The 20,173-nt window shown below is 41.6% G+C and overlaps 1 long non-coding RNA gene across 1 annotated transcript in view; it reads right to left on the bottom strand.

The window, feature by feature from the left end:
- Nucleotides 1–1,047: 1,047 nt before the first annotated feature.
- The window catches only part of LOC104910906, a 33,111-nt gene continuing 13,985 nt past the window's right edge, over nt 1,048–20,173 (bottom strand). Inside the window, exon 3 of the long non-coding RNA XR_793502.2 lies at nt 1,048–2,192. This is a non-coding gene — a long non-coding RNA (uncharacterized LOC104910906). The remainder of the gene's footprint in view (nt 2,193–20,173) is intronic.

Raw genomic sequence — 20,173 nt, 5'->3', positions numbered from 1 at the left:
AAAAAAAGTGTATCATAGAATAGCCTAGGTTGAAAAGGACCTTGAAGATCATCTGGTTTCAAATGCCCTGCCATGGGCAGGGTCGCCAACCACCAGACCAGGCTGCCGAGAGCCACATCCAGCATGGCCTTGAATGCCTTCAGGGATGGGGCATCCACAACCTCTGTACAACCTGTTCTAGTGTGTCACCACCCTCCGAGTATCCTTAAAAGCAAAAGCACCTTGCTCCAGCCCTTCACATAACATACTTCAGTGCTGTATGCAACAGTTATCTGAAAGAGCTGTTGACCACAGCCTCTTCATACTTCTTCTCTAATGCACAGACCATACAGCAGCCCATGCTTTTGTATTATGACAGATCAGCACACTGACTAGCAAACACATAATTAATCTGGAAATTACTCTCCCTTAGTCTTGCTGATTGGATTTTGTGTGAGGCTGTAAGGTGGAGTAAATCGAGGAATAAAACTTTCCAAGATTGAATTGAAAAGACCACTACTCCAACGATCATCTACTCCAACCATCAAACCATTACCACCATACCATTAAATCATGTTGTTCAGGGCCGTATATCCATGTTCCTTAAGCCTACTTGTGCGACCTGGTGTAGGGAACCTGCTTTGGCAGGGGGGTTGGACTCGACGATCTCTGGAGGTCCCTTCCAACCCCTACGATTCTGTGATCTTCTCACAGTGCAACTGCTTTGTTTTTTCCCACCTTTCTGTTGCTACCCTTACAGTCATACTTGTTATCAACTTATTGTCATAGTAAATCCACTATCTGATTTTAGGGACAACATATAAGTACTCAGGCTACAGCAAGTAAAGGCTTACTCAAATGCAACACCTGTGAGCATAGAAACAAAGAAAATAAATTTCTCACCTTTGGAAGGCCTCAGGTAGAGAGGGATCTCCGGTAAGATATCCTTGCCTCCACTGCCAACCCTTAAATGAGGTCTGGGAAGGGGTGGAGATGGATCCTGGCTTCTTCCCTTCCAGTCACTCAGGTGCTTTGCATGCATCTGAGCTCCCCTGGGTTGGCCCTGCCTTCCCACCAGGTGCTCAGTCACTGGTTCAAGCTGTGACTCAGCATTTCTGCTATACTACCACATATGGCAAATACCTTTGCCAAGCTATTGCAAAGCCTTGGGATATTTTTACTCCCAGGATTTTTTTTCTCTCTGCTAAATATCTCACCCCTTTCATCTGTAACAATTTTCAAAGTTAAGTAGTTATGCAGAAGTGAATTAGTTTCACAGGTCTTGAATACCTACAGTTTCAGTTTATTTAACTGGGATGAACACTGGTGGTGCTCAGTACTTTGAAATATCACCTTTAGAGAAGAGAAGAAATATGCCTTGTACTCACAATAGGCTCTTCTTAATGCATACATAAATTTGAGATAAATTGTTGTATCTTCAAATTAGGTTTTCTTTCATTTTTCCTTCTATAGGTCTAGTTTTAGCTACACAGGTTTGAAAATACTAGCATTAACTATAACCAAACTTCCAATAGGTTGATTTTTAACACTAAAGTGATTTTTTTCCTCTTAGAAAGTACACAGTTGTCAGGGAGAAAGCTCATTTTTGGGGCGTAAAAAAAAGTCTATATCTGAAAATAATTTAAATGGATTTTTTTCTGCTAAGCTAATCATTTGTAAAAGGTAATAAAGAATGAAGGGTGTGCCTCTATGAAAACATAGGCAAGCTATATAAATTCACTTAACATTGGAGTTTATTTCATAGTACATAGTCTTTGATACATAAAACCCTTATTAATTTGTTTGATAAACAAAGGAACAGTGTTTTCATTTTTATTGGTCACACTGATTTTTCTCCATGGTCCCCAGATTACCAGCTGCAAACCTCATCCGATTTTATTTCCAATTGCTGGTTGAAAGTTAGAGGCAATATCATCTCTCTGTTTTCACCTTTTCTTAGGCAGTGTTCAGCATTTCTGATGCCTTTGGGAAAACAGTCATGATTCAGAGGAATGCAGGATCTTCTGCAAGAGGCAAACTCTGGTGGTTTGTGCAGGCTTCTACACACTGTGCTGATGGTGGTAGACAGACAACCTCCTGACAATATTTGACAATTTTCCCTGTGGTTGGATGGCAGCCTCCATGCGTGTGGTTTGCTGATGTTTGGCATCAGGCTTGGCACATTGGATATGCCCGTACAGGAGGTCTGAAAGCTAAAGAGAAGAGACAATTTGAGGTATGTTACCTAAATAGAAACAATCAGAATGAAAAAAGTATCTTCAGTTAACAGATTCAGTATCATAAAAATATAATCTGATTTGGGTTAAAATCTAAGGAAAAGAAATATTAAACTTCCCCTCAAGACTACTGATAGTGAGATGATGAGTACTCAGAAAAAATGAGCAAAAGAGAAACCCTAGATAAGAAGAGCAATGAATTTTATAAGTAGCAGTAAACCATGTCTAGACCCATGATGCATGATTCAAACATGTTCACTGAACTCTTATGCCTTCACTGGACGATTTTACTCTTTTCTCTGGCTCGGGCCTCCAACTGAAGCAAATTAAAACTATGCACTTGCTTTAAAGAAAAATGTGGTTCTTACATAGAAGTCAGAGTAGGGTGGTGTGAACTGTCACGCAGTGCTTGCACACACTGCTTTTGCCAAGAGATTATAAGTTCATAGTAACAGTCAGTGCCTTTACAGTTTTCCTGGGGCTTAGTGAGGCAAGTCACAGCTGCATTAAAAATTTAATGGAAAGAACATTTGCAACTTGTAGGCAAACACAATGAGCAATAATGGGCTCGCCAAGTCTTTGAGGACATAAATCTTTCCATCTGAGGCAGCTGAAGGACTTTGTAACCGTATGATTAGCGCCTGTGTTTTGGTTGGATTGGAATGCAGTTAAGGATGTTGTGGGTTCACGTCCACTTGCTGCAGGTGGTAAAAACCAGAAGGAGCTGGATCCTATGCAGCTCAGAAGCTCTTCTGATAACCACAAAATGGTTACCAGGCTCCTACACCATTAGACAAGAAACAAAAGGAGACACAGCTTATAGCTGGGGGCTCAAGTGAAATGGCAGCAAAGGTATTTCTGCATCCACCAGGCTCTATTTGTATTTCGTCATGTATTCTTGATGTATAATATCTCCCAGCTCACACTGTGGCTCTTTCTTTTCTTTACAATTGGTTTGTTATGGTTGAAAGTATCCCACCAGAGCCAGCTTAGATCCAGCCTGGCTGTAATCCACACAGGAAGTCAGGGGCTGAGGAAAGCAGAACTGGTTTACATCCAGTTTGCTCTTCATGGCTCCAGTTCAATGGCCTGAGGACAACTCTGAACAGCAGTAGCGGGCATGTTAATAAGATCACTGCTAAGAGCTGAGGTGGTGAATAAGAATGTTAGTAAAGTTCTCTTAGGAGACTTGTAACCAGTTCTTCCCTTGTTCCTTTAATGACAAGGTGTTTGGTACATCACTAAGTGGATGAATGAGATGGACTTTTCTTATCCTTCTAAGACACACAGTTAGTTTAATTTTCAAGTCCTTAAAGATCTAGAACTCTCTATATAATCATAGACAAATTGTGGCCATTTAATCACCAGCATTTCCAGATTAAATTTTCTATGGAGAAAGATATTATCTACTATCAACAGAAATTCATAACTAACTGAAAGAAAGCTGTTAAGAAAGTACATAAACTTAAAAATTAATGTTCTGATTGATAGCAGCTGGCTGGTATACAACAAGTTATAGCTATCTTCCTGCTCTAGGTTAGTAACATATTTTTTTCAAGACTATTTCGTGAAATTAGTGTAAGAGAATTTTAAGTAATCAGTAGGAAAATACTATCTCTGCATGTCTATCCCCCATTAAAACCCCAGCCAGAAGATCTGGTAAGAGAATCAGTAGGGATTCTGCTACAGCCAAAGCTGTAAGAATAGCAGTGAGATCATTTCATCTAGAGGCTTCTCTTTCATTTACTTTCCATAATTGCTCCTGGGCATTAGAAGACTTGGGGTGCCAGAATTGTATGTGTCCAGACTCATCTATGACTGAAGATGTTTCCACTCCCAAAGTTTGACTGAAACCAATATGGTAAGACCTGCAGTGCTTAAGGTACATGAGCTTCCTAGTCTACAGCCCAGAAGGAAGTCTGGAACTGGCATCACCCTTGACTGCCTACATCTTCCTATCTTGCAGATACATATTTATATGTGGATCAACTGAAGGCGGCCTTCCTTCAGTGGGGGTCTAGAATAAGGCTTAAATTCAGTGTCAAACTGTATTTACACACAGCTCTTGTGGGAACCTTTCTTTCATTGAGAGAAATTGCATTTTTTGAGGACAATTTTATCAGTTACCGCAATCTAATACAGGAAAATATTTTTTCATTAGCCCCTTCATTGCAATAGGTGAAGAGATTCTAAAACATTCCCTTTCCAAGAGTGAGGAGAGATGGGAATTTTATTTCCTCAAAAGCAAAATATCATAACACAAAGAGCACAGAGCTCTTTATCTGATCATGCAATCCTGATCTGTCTGCCCAATCTGTCACCCTCAAACCTCAGTACCACTCCCTACAAGAATCTCTGGCAAGTCTTTGATGTCCAGTATTTCATTAGGTACTGAAAAAATATAGGTTGACATCATAAATTTCCCTGACACTCTTAATGCTAAAAACCCATCCCATTATATCTGCAGTTGCACGAGAGAGAACTGCAAATGGTTACTGGAGTTCTTGATTGGCTGCGTAGCATTCAGACAATGGCAGAAACCAGCCTCTTTATCTTCTGAGCTTCAGTGGCTTGACCTCTGGCAGTGGCTTTTGTAATCTGGTTATGTTTAGACCAGTTTTTTTCCTCTCCGGCTATAAGCTAATGCAGACTCTCCCATGAACTCTGAGTCTCCTTCCAGCTTGACCTCAAGTTCAGAAGCACCTACTCTCCCTGAAGCCATGGGCTCTGGTCTCTGTGCACATAACTTATGTTCTTTTGATATTCATCTGACCTCCACGCTTTCTGAGAATCATAGAATTGTCTGAGTTGGAAGGGACTTTTAAAAGCCACCTAATACTATTCCCCAGCAAAGAACAGGGCCACCTACAGCTGAGGATGCTCTCAAAGCCCCATCCAGCCTGACCTTGAATGTTTCCTTGGAGAGCAAGACACCACAGCAAGAAGAGACCACTGTTTACCCCAAAACCTGTCCCATATAATAAAAGGCATCCAATTCTCTATGCCTTTTGTCTGCGGCATGCCCATTCATCCTCCATGGCCAGCACAGATATGTGGCTGCAATCTCAACTTCTCCCATCTCAGCTCTCCAGGGACTTGCTCCGGGGGGTGATAAGGGAGCATGGGTACTTCCTGGGTGTGGGGAGAGTTGCTGGGTTTGGTCTTTTCATGCAGGTGTTAGAAGGGAGATTCTTGTCTTCTTTGGAGCACAGTGTAGCTGCAGGCACAATGCAACAACTTGTGTGGGGAATAGTGGGCGATGATCACACGGGCCCTTCACATGGGATGTCCTCTTGCAGTGCAAACAAGTTAGGAGTCAGTTACGCATAGGGGCTTTCCCTGTGCCCTATCAGGAACCATCCCCCCTCCCTCCCAGCTTTGCATGCCTCCTGCTGTGCTGCCTTTCATCCTCCAGCCTCCAGGTAGCTGGATTCCAACAGCCTTGCCTCTGATGCACTTGGAGATGAGAGGCTCTGTGAGATACAGAGGCTGATACTGGAATTCACTGCTTCTGGGGAGTCAGTCCAGGTACAGGCTGCTGTGTGTGACAGCAGAATTAGATAATGGTGCTAAAAAGCTTGGGTAGAGAACATCAAGTTCCTGCAGCTTCCTTGAGCAAAAACATTTTGCAAAAGAAAATCTTGCATTTATTATCCTCTCTGGCATGCTCTTGTTTCCTTTTTTATGTGGTACCTGTCAAAAAGTATTTCTGATAGGCTGCTAAAACATGCCAAATTTTTTCATATCTGATGCCTTAAGTTTAACTATATTTATCTTGTTTACGAAAGCTGACAAGTGACACAGCCATAATAATGCCAGCAGAAATTGCACAGCAATTTTACTCCGGTTCTTTTCAACTCAGTGGAACTGTTAAATGAGATTAACACAGTAGAAGGGTTTATTGCGGCCATGAGAAACCAGATAGACGCATATCACAGAGAACCAGTGATAGACTAAGAGGATCACATACAGAGACATTGTGCCAAGGGGGGATTGGCAGGATAACATGAATGCATCTCTTAGCTCTTTGGGGCTGTGTCTTACTGTATTTCTGATATGGTTCCCCATTCATCCCAACAGCTGTCTTTTCCTTCTCCAACACTTTGTGTATCTTATTCTAACGCTGGTCCTCCTTGTAGTTTGGTGAAGTTTGTTAGGAGTTCTGAGGATCTGGGAAGAATGGCCCCTATATTTTCCTTAGAGTAGCCCTGGAAAACCTGTGTCGGTGGCTATTTTTTTCATTTGTAACTTTCCCTTGTTAAGTGCTGTGGTTACATATGTTATGACATATATATTTTTATATATGTGTTGTTATATATACAAGTCCATGTGGCTGCCATCAGGAATTGAACCAGAGACCTCTGGAGCAAAGAGCATTTTGTTCATACTTGCAATCTTAGCAGCAGATGGAAGCATAAGCTCCCATTCTCTCTGGAGCGGACATAACTAACAGAAGATCACATAAGGAATCATTGAGATGTTGCCATGCGGTTCCAGCTGGGATGCAGTGCTTTTGTCCCAAACTGGGTAGGAGCCCAGCTCCTGCTCAGCGTATTTCCTAAAAGCCACTTCCTATGTGTCGTGAAAGTCTACTCACATTTCAGCCCTGGCAAGAGGCAAAGAGCAAATCCAGAAGTGTGTCCAGCTACCAGGTGGAGCATTCAGCTATTCAGCAGCAGGGTACAGACCAACAGATCCCACAGTGAAGATGTAAGGAAGGGAGGAGCAGCTGGGCAGTGGACAAGGCTGTGAGCTTTCCAGCTCTCTGGAACATGGCTTGAATTTGTTCCAGCCATTCAAGATGATCTTTCACTTCTTGGCAGAAGCTCACAAAGTTTTTTAGCTAAGCAAAGAAAGCACAAGTCTTCATTGTGCGTGGATAGGGACAGACACTGGTCATTTGATTATTGTTGTTGAGAATATAAATGAGTGCAATGTTGCAAATGCCACTGGAGGAAGTAAGAGACTCCCTCACGAGGCAGCCTTGGATGCTATTTGTATCCAGAAGCATCCTGAGATGAAATCATAATTCTTTGGCTGAGTGACCGTCCCCACACTCTTTTGTGTTGTCTTTTAATTGCACTCTGGAGGCTACTGATGAAAGCTAAGCATTTCCTTGCCTCCCTACCAATATGCTTTCCTTCTCTATCTTCAGGGTTTCCTTATGGATATATGTGCTTTGCAATGATCTTGCAAACTTTTCTTTACAGACATTAGACAAGGTCTGCACCCACACCTAATAAGTTGCTTTCCATACCTCAAATAGCTAACGAACCAAACAGAAAGGGGATTATCCTCCAGACTTTACAGATGGGAAACAGAGGCACAGATAAACTACACAACTTGCTTGTGGTTATTCTGGAAATCTGTAACAGAGCCAGGCCTTGAACCGAAATTTCTGGTGTCCCTGTGCCAGACCGCAACCACAGTCTGGTCTTTCTCTCTGAATGTACATATTTGTGGAGTTTTGAGGTCAGAGGAATGATCACCTTATCTGGTCTGACCTCTTCAGTGTCAAGTCCAAGAATTTCTTTGATCAAAGCATACATTACAGGATAGTATACAGTCTGGATTTGACACCAGGACATAGGGAATAATTTTACAACTTCCTTCTGTACTTTGTTCCAGTGGTTAATCATCTTAGCTGCTAACTTATTTTTCATATGAATGGGTCTGGATTCAATTTGGTTCCTGTGATGTTTCTTTTCTGATAGATTAAAGGACCCTCACTATCCATGTTTTCTTCCTCTCCTTTTTTCATGTGTCTGGAAGAAGTGGTCGGGTTGACAAGTTACTTGCTGCTGAATCCCGGGCATGTTTTTCTTTCACCTTGTGTCTGACTACAGTGTTTCCCCTCTCCTTTCACAATACAATAATTGGAAACCTTTAAAGAAAACAGAGAGGAGTTGAATGGAGGACACAAGCAAGCAATATTCTTCGCTCCTCTTACAGGTGTGGTGTCAAAGCAACAGGACTGACAGCTCTGATGCCAAACAGTGTCCTCACTCATGTTTAGAATTAGAGAGTCACAGAGTGGCTTTGCTTCGAAAACTTTAAAGATTACTTTAGTCCCAACCCTCTGCTGTGGGCAGATCATGTTGATTTAGAGTGATATCATTTGAAATTTGCTTCAGTTTGGTATTGCTACCTGACATTAAGTGGGAATCCCAGCAGAATACATACTACAGGACACTGATTTTGTGGGACTCCAATCCCAGTGTTCAAAGCCGGTGTTGTAGTGAGACTTCCCATTCTGTGGCTTAGAATATGCTATGAACTATGTTGGATAAGAAGAAAGTCTCAGGACCACAATTCTCATCCTTTTACTATTTACTGAAGCCCAGATTTGACAACAAACCTTGAGCATTACATGGCTAGGCATTTTCTTGTGGGTGTGGTGGTGACCAGATTGGTGGCACTGGAATGATGTGAAACGCACAGTTGGGAAAATGCACAGGAAGACCTGTGAAGGTGAAAAAATGTAGAAACTGAATCATAAGTCATATCTTTTTTTATAGAGCATGTGTGTAAGCGTCTAGAGCATTAAAGGAACACATTTTCCAACAGGAATGTTACTTAGGTTGAGGTGATAGTCTGTGGTTTGTGTCCATGGAGTTTAAGATCTTTTGCTCTGTTCAGAAATGGATTCTGATCTATAGCTTTCAGGATCTTCTGCTTTCCTTGTCATCCAGAGGCCACCAGTCTGTGTGGACTAATAGACCACTAATGCATAGAAGGTGTGAATGCAGAGCACAATGGTGAGAGATTAGTCAAAACTGATTGACACGTTTGTTTTTTTTTTTAAAAAGGCAAGATGTCATCAAACCTTCAGAGAAAAACATTAGCAGACAGGAAACTCTGGTAAAGTCCTGCTGGAGTAGATTATAGGCCCCAACCTTGACGTTGACATTTTATCTTTCATGTAACCAGCTTCAGCAGCATTTCCTGCAGAGGCTGACTGCTTGCACTGAGTAGTCATCATCTCTCCTTTTTCTTACTCTGCTCCACCAAACTGCATGGAAAGCCCTGAACACCAGCCTTCTGCAGATAGAGAATCATCAACCGCAGGGAGAACAGTGTAGCCACAAAGGATGCTAATGCTTTTACTTTACACTTATCTGTGCAGCTCTACTTTCATCAGGCTTATATTTTCTCCACCATATTTAGCAGAAACATCAGTTATCATTAGTCTTTATAGCAATATATTTCTAGCCAGGATCTCACCCCATGAACTCAACTGCTTTCAGCCTCCACCAGCTAACTCATTTCCCCCAGTGGATTGATTCCAGCTACTGAGTACATAAGTCAACCCAATATCATCCTCTCAAAAATAAAGGATTTTGTAGCAGCTTCGTGCCAGCAACAGAAGGACACAGTTTAGAGAGTGGGTTGGAACTTGATGATGAGGGCTGGAGCTCAATCATCTTTAAGGTTCCTTTCAGCCTAAGCTGTTTTATGATTCTGTGAAGGAACAAGACAAAATGCTTGGGAGATGAGTTTTCCTTGTGTTCACTCATCTCCTTGATTTTGCTTCTCAATTGCTTGTGGTAGAGCCTGTTATTCTCAGTGTTAACAATCATCAAGGTTCAAGGTGACGTGAAGGGTGAGTTTTATGTGCTGTATAAGAACAAGATAAGATCTCTTTTAGGCTATTCAGAATGTTAATGCGTTTTATTTTCATCTTGCTGCACTTTCTGATCTCTTTACTGTTTGCAGGTTGTGGCAAGGGATGCATGTGTGGCAATTATGAGTCTGGATCAAGATTCAGACTGCTGGGCAAGTTTCTTAGAAGACATCTACCCTATGTTACAGCTGTGAGTGCAAGAAGTGAGTGACAACAGTGTTTCATTGAGGAAACAGCACAACCTTTGGCTGCAGCACTATGGTATTACTCTTGTGATTTTAGTTTGAAAACTTCAATGTTTTAACTTGGTACTTCATGAAACGTGAACTAGTAAACATTCCAAATCAGATATAGGAACAGATAGGCCAGTACTTCACTACACAGGAGCTTCTGCACAGTACATGACAGTTACAAAAGTTGTCACTGTAGTGCTGTAACGTGATGGAAAGCACAGCAACGATAGCTGAGTAGGACAGTCCTAGGCTGCAACAAGTGAGGATATGCTCAAATGCAATAGCCACATACACAGAAACAAAGGAAAAAACTGCATGCACTTGGAAGACCTCAAGTAAGAAGAGATTACCAGTAAAATCCTCTTGCCTCCACTGCCAACCTTTAAATGAGGTCTGGGAAGGGCTGGATCCTGGATCCACCCATTCCAGCCACTCAGGCACACTGCATGCAGCTGAGCTCCCCTGGGTTGGCCCTGACTTCCCACCAGGTGCTCAATCACTGTTTCAAGATGCGACTCAGCATTTCTACTACACTCACCATTCAGTAATTGTTCTTAAATACCAAGTTTACTTCTTACAGGCTTAGGTCAGGCTTTTCTTTTTCTATATTGTGTACTTATATAGAAAGGATATTTAGAATTCACGTATTCCAAGTGATATACAACATCTATTTCAAACACCAAAACAGAAGACCCTCTGCAGAACATACATTGCTGAGAAATCCTTCTATACATTAAGAGACATTACTGATTCAGTCCTTTTTTTTTCTCTTTTCTTTCTCAGAAATTTCAAATCAAATTTGGGAAAAAGTGAGAGTCAAAAGGGAAGATAAACAGAGTACCTTGAAACATTAATGTGAAAACAATGAAACTATCCACAGCCCTAGAGTGTTCCCAAAGCCCTTCGTTTATTGTATTCACTAGAAGTGTTGTAACCAACATGAATTTTATTGGCTGAAAATAGGAAAATAATGTCAGGAAGGTCATTATACTGATGGAAGAAATACAAAAGAAAATTGAAAGGATACTAGAAAAAAATTCCACTAAAAATGTATTTCTAATCCCATTTCTGTTTCTGTGGTTATCATGCTATCAGATAGATGAAAACTCTCATCTGCAGAAACCTATTTTTTCTTCAGGGGGGAAGTAGATCTCTCTTGATTAGCGTTTTTCAGATATCAAATGGAAAATACAGTAGGTGCTGCTGTCCTACACGGAAAAACCAGAACTGGAAATAAGGAGGCATTTCTAGTGTGCAAGAGGAGGCAAAGGCACTGGGGACTTTTGGCTTAGATTCAGCAAGATATGTCTTATACTTCAAGCAGAACTTTGACTTCAGTAAGATAAGACAACTTCCATGCTTCACACTGGACATACAAAGTCTTCTCTACAGACACTGGAGCTACAGTTGTACAAACCCAGAATTTCAGTATGAAGGCCAAAGGTAAAAATTTAGGATTAAGAGAAGATAGCTATGTGCTCTACTGCGGAAGAAGTAGGCATTACTGGAGACAATAATCCAATAATCCACATTTCTGTAGCAAACTCTGATCTCGTGCACTTCAGAGCATCTTTCAGGACTGCAAACATTTTTTGAAACTTGATTTCACTGCTCCCTGTGAGGAGGAAAGCTTATGGCCATGACCTCACAAATTATAAATAGATTTCAATGCAAGCAGAGGGCTAAGCATAGAGTTGCCATCTAAGGTGTAATTTAAACTTCTGCTGATGCTGACAGAAACTTCTTCCATTGGGACTTCTTTGGGTGGCACCAATTTGTTCATCATATGGGAACAGCAGGGAGGGAGGGGAATGCTTCGCTGTAACTTATACAAGGCAAAATAGAAAGATATTTGAGTGCCATCATGGGGGTGAATTTATTATACATATACACTGAATATTTACCTGTTTGTGAAACTCATGTCAGTGTCAGCTCTTTCAGATATGGAGGAAATTTGCACAAAGAAGATGCTTCCTTCTATCACAAGTTCACTCTGTTCTGGCAACACTGCTTTCACTTGGTGAAAGTAGATCAGAATTCACCATGTTAATCAAAAATATATTTGAAAATATATTTTCAAAAATAATCTGACCCACTATCTGCACCAAAGAAATCAACAGTAATAGCCCATGTGACAACAGATTCTTAATTAGGCCTCTTATTAATTGCTGTAGTTTTGCTGGGGAGAACAAAATCACATCACAAAATCCTCTAGATAACAAAGCCTTGCAACTCTGCCTGAAGCAGGAAAGGTGAGGTTACAGGAGGACATGGTAAAGCCAAAGGAGGTCGTGGAATGAGTCATTCTCTGTCTCAGGTATGTGCAGTTACCATTTCCTGGTTCCCATTACTAGACAACACTTATCTTAGTACATTATTCCCAGGTTTCTAAGATTTTATTTTAAAAACCAGAGCACAGACTTTGGATGATCACAGGCTACGAATCATGCTCTCAGAGGCAAAGACTCACACAAGCAGGTGAGCTCACCGCGCACATCCTCCGCCCCCATTCCTTCTCCTTGCTGGTAATATGAGTGTGACATGACACAATGTTAAATGAGATCAGAGTAACAACAGCCATGGGAGGTCAATACATTTGTATAGTATATAATCAAATCTGTGCCTTGAGCAGGTAGAATCTCGCTTTATGAGATCGTGGGAGTTAACTTTCATTTAGCAGAAATAAGTATTCAGCCAACTGAGGCCCTTCTTTTTTACATACAGATAGGCTCCTCTGTTCATCTGCATTCTATAAAGCCCTGTTATTCTTCCGTGTTTATCAGATCTGTGCTATCAGGAAGAACAGAAAACGTGTGTGATATCCGCCAGCTGGATTCCATCTGTCTTTTCTCTGCGGAGATGGAGTTTCAAAGGCTACATCCTATCTGCTGTCACACCCTCTCCCGACATGAGAAGCTAAGTGTAAAGTTTGGCCAAAGTGATGGAAAAAAACAGTATCTCTTTTGTACATCACAACTATTTCCCTACCTACACAAAAGTGGCATTCTTCTTGTTCTGGCATGCATGATGTATTGTTGCACTGTATCACAACTTTCCTATTAAATAAAAGGAGTCTGGCCAAAGGGATTTCAGAGAAAGTACGCTTTTTTTTTTTTAATTTTTTTTAGGACTCTGTGGATCTGTGTGAGCGTGCTGGTTTGTCTACCAGAGCCAGTGCAGGGAAATTGTGATTGACAAGTATAAAAAACACTGATTACAATAGAGGATATGGCTCCACAGCATTTCTGGGAAGGGAAAAAAATAACACCTACCTGAATAAAAGCCCAATTTTGTTTCTCTTGAAGTGATTGAGGCTTTGCCATTCACCTCACCACAAGCCCTGCAGGACCGAGGAATTTCAGTTTCTCAGGATAACACCCAGGATGGAGCAAAATTGCAAATCAGCAAGACTCATGTTTTCTTGCCCTAACATCTAAAGTTCTCTGTTCTTTGAGTCCAGGATCTGCAACATTTCTGGTAAAGTCCAAACCACATCATACGGGAGCATGAGACATCCCAGTTTTCACCAAGGAGCTGGAGGTGTTGCTCTGACATCCTTTCATTTCCCAGTGAGCAGCCCAGAATAGCCATCTGTTTCCACTAGATCAACAGAACACTGAAACATATGAAAAGCTGGAGCTGCTTCCTGAGTCCTCCTTGAGCCTCTAGTTCCTCCTTGCTGTGAGGCAGAGGTATGTGCCCCACAGCTCTCGGAGCAGGAAAGCAGCAGAAAGGACCAACATGGACATTTGTCTCCAGTCCTCCCCAGCAACTCATATTTCATCATCCTGGAGCGTTTTCTAAATATTTTTGAAAAGCTTTTGTTAATTTACCTGCCTATCATTCTTCTATATACATCAGGGATTAAGATACTTGTCTTGTGGTGTAGATGAACAAGGAGTACTCTGACCTTGGTCAGCACGTCCGTCTCATTTTAGTGGAAGAATAATTTCATCAAATTATTCTGGGGGCACTTACATTCTTTGACAATTAACTAGGTAGTATGAGGTACATGTCCAGACAAATCTCACAGGAAGCCAGTGGACTACATAAAAACACAAAGGCCTCTAGTACCTGTATGTTAGTTATGCTTCTATTGGCTTTGCGAACTCTGTGTCCTGATCTATAACTATAGGAGATAGCATCTTGGAATACACATCTGGAAAGTGTGATGACTGAAGACTGCAAGTGACATTCATTGACTTTTCCACCAACTGCCTGTGCCATTACAGGTTCTTACTGAAGAACTCGGCTTAATTACTAGTGTGAGTGCAAACAAGACATATGGCTTACTTTGAAACCTCAGATAAGTCTGAAATTACTTAGGCTTTGTTGGATACTGGTTAAGAATTTCTATGCATGCATTTTTGGATCCACAAGCACTTTCTGAAAGATACACAGGGCTTTCATAGCCTGCCCTCCTATAGTTAAAGTGGGACTGAAATAATTTCAGCCAAGTAGAAATAAATTCTAAGTGAGCTCCTGGGCCTCCTCTTGTAGCTAGAAGCAGGCTATACCAATGCCTTCAGAAGAAATTACACCCCATCCTGTCATCCTTCTCTGAGGCATCCATCTCTCTAGACTACTAGATAAGATGAGATGCCTTTTAGATAGTATTGAGCTAGTTAAATGGCTGGGGCTAAGCTAACATCTATAGCTAACTGCATGATGATTTAACTCGAGAGTTGTTAAGCTTTATCAAAATGCTCCTCTGATCTCTCCAGTCCTACTATAACACACTAATATGATATTTGATATATCTCTTGATGTTTGCCAGACAGCCTGAAGGAATCTTCCAATACCAAGAGAAACCAGAAGTTATTTACTTGTTACTGATCTCAACTTGCTCCATGTGCATAGGAAAGAACTTGCAGTTCTCTAGGCAAATCATTTTTTGCTGTGACCCTCATGTAGTCCCATAAGCAAAGTAAATGTGTCTTGAGAGTCTTTTGTGGTCAAATGAAGTCTTCAGAGATGCTAGGTTTGGTGTAATTTGTAGTCTCCTCCAATACAGAACTCATCTAGTCCTCTGACACCTAAAAGTAAACTGTCTGATCCTGAAGTTGATTAGACTTGAACCATGACTTGAACTGTATTGTCAAAAGCAAAGCTTTCTACAAATCTTTTAGGGGAGAGAAATTAAAACAAAAGTCCCAAAAAAGCATAAGGTGTTGATTCATGTATTTGTGGTGGAGGATCAAATGACCTCTTTTGAGGGTTATATACTGGAAGTACAGGAGGTCAACGTAGAGTGTTTGGGAAGGATTCCCACGGGACCTAGTCTTAGAGGCATAAAAATGCAAACAATCTTTGAAATAAAAGATGAGTCAGACAAGGATGGAAATCAAGCTGACGAGCTCAGATAGCTCATGAGTAGTTTAAGCACATGCCAGGCCCAGAGGCAACTCCTAAGTTGCCAGTACTGTTGCCTGTTGCAGATTTTGCAATAGATCCTACATTTCAGGACGGTTAGAACTCTACCTTGGATATGGATCCTATGAGAATTACTACCAAAGGAGACTAGCTTACAGCAGCCTGAGGCGTAGAAGTGGCATCCAGTCTCCATCAGAATTTGTTCTTAAGTAGATACGCCCCGGCCTGCCAGCCCTAGAGCATGGTATACAATCTGCTGTGAACAGGTAGAGTGTGAGCACTGGCAAGGCAAGCTCCCAATCTCCCATTATTTCCTTAAGGCAGCACATCTCAGCATGCGGAGTTTAGTCTTCCTACTCACTCAGGCTTTGGCTACCATCATTTCTCTGCTTGCCAAAGATTCTGATTCTGGTTATGATGTCTTTGAGCTCACTCCCCAGAAGTTCCTCACCTGACAGTGGCCTTTTGATGCCAGCCAAGGCACATCACAAAGATGTTTCCCACCTCAGAGAGTTGACAAACACAATAGACAACACAAAGAATAGGAGGATAGAAGGATTATTATGAAATGGTGAAGCAATTTACCCCAAGACTGGCAGATTCTCTCCCAGACTGTGCAGGAAGTATGCAGAACAGCTGTGAGCAGTGTCTAGAATTTCTGCATCTCTCTCTTGCTCTTTGAACACAAATATATTTTCAGTAAAATGAATGGAGCTTCACTAGCAAGGGTTATTAAGGGTTATTAAACAGATAGTTGACCATTGAATATCAATCAAACAACATTCTTCAGTCATTATGGACTGAAGTTTAATCTCTCAAAGCAAAGTAGAATAACTAACTGAAGACTGCAGATCCCCATAGTTGGGAAGTGCTGAAGTTTTCCCGTACAAGGCAGTGCTGTACTACCTGAACTAACAAGGAATGGAGGCACAGGCTGACCCAGTTGAATTCCTGAGTGCCTTTTCATAGTAGTTTACAGAAGAAATTAGGTACTACATTATGGCATTCAAATCTGCCATGGGATCTAGATTTCCAAAAAAGGACAATCCTTTAAATACACAGACTATAACTGTCTCCTTTTTTATTATTTTTTTTCTGTGTGTGTGTGTAAATACCTTCAAAACCTTAACCTTTAGGTTAGAGTGACTATAGGTACACAAGACACTTGCAATATAGCCAGGCGTGGAGGCCTGATCTTATAGGGCCTGTAGGAAGCTCTAATCAGAGGTTTAACCAACCTGTCCTGAACATTTTTGTATTTGAAATCAAGACAACACCTGTCCCACACTCAAACCCTTACACAGCAGTTTTTCTAATGCAAACTGGATCTCTGTATCCTTAGTTGCTTCTCTAATATAAATAACAATGACTAAATTTTCTAGTCTAGCTACAAGTTAATGGATTAAAGACCTGGGGAAAGACATCATCTTATTTATGCCATTATTTTCTTCAAACCACTTTTGTAAACAGTCATAAAACATGCAATAAACAATTACCTTTAGATCCAGAGCCAAATATTGCATCTTGTAACTCAAACACACCCAGCTCATACAAACAGGCTCTCACAAATTCATGATGCTCTCATTTGACATGCAGTGCCCTTCACCCTTTGCTCATATGGCATTCACCAGCCTCTCAGGTAGCACATGAGTCCTCCTCAATGCCTTAGTTCAGTTCTAAATATATTTTCTTTCAGAATATATGGAGAAAAGGTCATGTCACACCTCAGTCATGTCTTTCTGGAACCCTAGACCACGGTGAGTATCAGTTATTGTAGTGGGTATCACCATTCAACCCACCTCAGGAGAAGACCTTGTAGAAAAGTCTATCCTCAACATAAGAACAAGCCCCTCCAGTTAAAATAGCCTAACACAAAGAATGAACTTTTTCAGTTTATTTAGTCTTATTTAAAATAAATGCATACACTGAATTCGTTAAGAGACATCTTTCTCTTGTATTTTGAACATGCACAGTAGTCAGTATTTCCTGAGGGATTTCTGTTTTGCATTTCTCATTTCCTTACCACTTTTATTTTGTAATGCAGATCCAGTGTTCATCAATGTGATGTCCATAAAGGCATGGGGTACAACATCCTGGTCACACTGGCCATTTTTCTGATATTCTCACACATTAAATTGCTGAGCTCTATCCAAGCATCCCCCAAACAGAAAGGATGTTGAGGTGGGTCCCAGACTTAGGTTACACGCCCCGTATAAAGTCAGTAATGACAACTTTGAAATAATCAACCATAAAGGCAAAGTATCTGCATGGTTAATGGCAAATGTGACCAGTACATGAAAGAGCCTTAGGAGTTCAAGTCTGTCCTGTCCTTCCTCAGAAGTGACAGTATCCCCTTCACTGTCTCCCCAGGAGGACTCAAAATCCTCCACTCCCTTTCTGTTACACTCCCCCACAAGCAGCCTTTCATCCCTCTCCTTGCAAGTGACCATTCTCTTCTGAAAATCTGGTTTTGCACTATGAAATCCATGGCCTGAACATCAGTGCATGAGCACAGCCAGAAAAGTACTCCTTCAGAGTGCCTGGCATAGTACTGAAGTTGTTATCATGAGTTAATGTTTCTGTCAGAGTATTTTCATTGCTGGTCTTAACCTGTGCAATGTGGGTTAAACCAGGAGCAACAAGCCCACATCACTTTTGTTGTGCCAACACTTGCTTAGGAGTCTTTCCAGGGTGTTAAACCATTAGGGCACTCCTCTTCCAAATAGAAATAATGAAAAGGAATACTAGAAGAGTTTGGTCTGGAGTTTAATTCAGGATAAAGATGCAAATGTTGAAGCTGCAGGGCAGGCTGCCAAGGCCTCTTAATTGGGTGGGTACAGCGATGTATGTGGGAAGAATGGCATGCCTCAGTTGTAATGCAATGCAGAGCACATCCAGCACACTATTGGCATGGCACTACCCTATGGCTGACATTGTTCCCAGCTCCAGGGTCAGATAAAGTGCAATGTTCTCTGTCTTTAGTCCCAAAGAGTGGGCAATCTTGGATTGCAGATGTGCTCAGTTTGGGTAGTGTGTTGGGGTGTTGGTCGGTTGCCCTTTTATGTGACTGTCCAAGCAGGTGGCTGCAATGGCTCCTGGCCTGCATTCCTTGCTTCCTTCCTGTTCATGAATGCTCTCCATGACAACACTTTCCCATGCACAACATAATGGGAGGGGAAGGGAAGAGGGAGAAGGTGTTTGGAGAGTTGCAGAGATGGCTGTGGGTCAGCTCTCCGTGCACTGGGTTACGACTTCATCTCCTGTTCAGCTGTGAACTACATGCAAAAGTGCCACATCAGGGCACTGGGATTTGAATGGTGCAAACAACAAAATAGGGGGTGAGGGTAGAGGCAGGAATGCTATTCAAGGCCAGTGGAAAACTAGAGGGCTGAAGGCACTCACATGGGAAAGTTTCTTTATACACAGTACAGGAGTATAGGACACAATGATCCCTCACAGCCTTATGGCCCACATTAGTTTTTCTATAACTTTCTTGATCCTGCATGCAAGAGCTTGTTCTCACTGGACCTTGATCCTTCAAGTAAACTCTCATTAGAAGTGACTCCTAGGTTTTGCATAGCAATAACTTGAAAAGCATGGTTTCAGAAGGTCCAAATTACATAAAGTTAGAAGGACCAAACAGATGTAAAGCTTATATAAGGAGGAAAAATATCTATAATAGGCAGTATAGACTTTATGATTGTTTAGTATTACTTCCTTCATGAGCTACAGAATTTTACCCAGTAATTTGCGAGGCCAGGGAACACTCTGATAACAAGCATCAGACCATTCCAAGGCCTGACAGCACCAGGTGCAAAAAGAGGGCGAGGCACACATCACCTCTGCCATAAACCTCTTCCCCAGTAACACAGCCCAGAAAACATGAATTATGGTATCTCATAACTAAAAGTACAGTCTCTCAACACTGTACAGCCCTGTTTGTGGCAGAAATGGAAAGCTGGAATAGCAGCCTTGGATATAGCCTTCTCATCTAAAGGTTGCTTCATCTCAGAGAAACTAGAAGCACATCTCAGAGCTACCCAGAGAGCAGTCACAGGTATTCAGTGCACATGTGTGCTGTTCTCATCTAGCCAAAGCAGCTTTGCTGGGAAGACTAAGAATCTGTGGCTTAAGCTAGGATTTAGTTCAGTCATCCTTAGCTTTCTAGCCTGAACCAGTTATCCAATCTACCTGCAGCGCATGGGAAAGACAGGCAGCAGCTAAAATGTTTCTTTTAGGTTAGGGTGATTTGTCATCTGGGGGTATCTGCCCTTATATAGCAGGACTATGTATGACTAGCTTAGGTTGAAGGCAAATGTTTAAATGTGGATAAAGACAGTGAGACAATTTCCAACCTATGGCTGTACCAGTATAAGCTCATGCCAGGACCCATCAGTGAGCTGCATGATTTTTTATGAGATTTCAAGTAAACTGGAGACTAACATAAGACTCCACTCCAGAATGGAACCCTTAGGGCCACAGGTTTCCCCTGCAATCTTGGGAAAGTCAGAAAGTCACGATACTGAAATTTTAGGAGGACATCAGGTAGGGCCATAATGACATTGTAGTGTAGTTACCATCAGGCAGCTACAGAGTACTGCTGTTCCTCTGAGACAAATCTTCATGGCTGGAGACATCCTGTAGCACTGGGTTTGGGGAATTGCTCTGGAGAGCAACATCTGTGTCCAGCAGGTTACCCACACATTCTGCAGCCAATTCGTGGGAGT

This window comes from Meleagris gallopavo, chromosome 4 (genome assembly GCF_000146605.3).
Source record: "Meleagris gallopavo isolate NT-WF06-2002-E0010 breed Aviagen turkey brand Nicholas breeding stock chromosome 4, Turkey_5.1, whole genome shotgun sequence".
NCBI lineage: Eukaryota > Metazoa > Chordata > Aves > Galliformes > Phasianidae > Meleagris > Meleagris gallopavo.
Note: the sequence above shows the minus strand (reverse complement) of the source record. Positions and strands in the feature narration are given on the sequence as shown.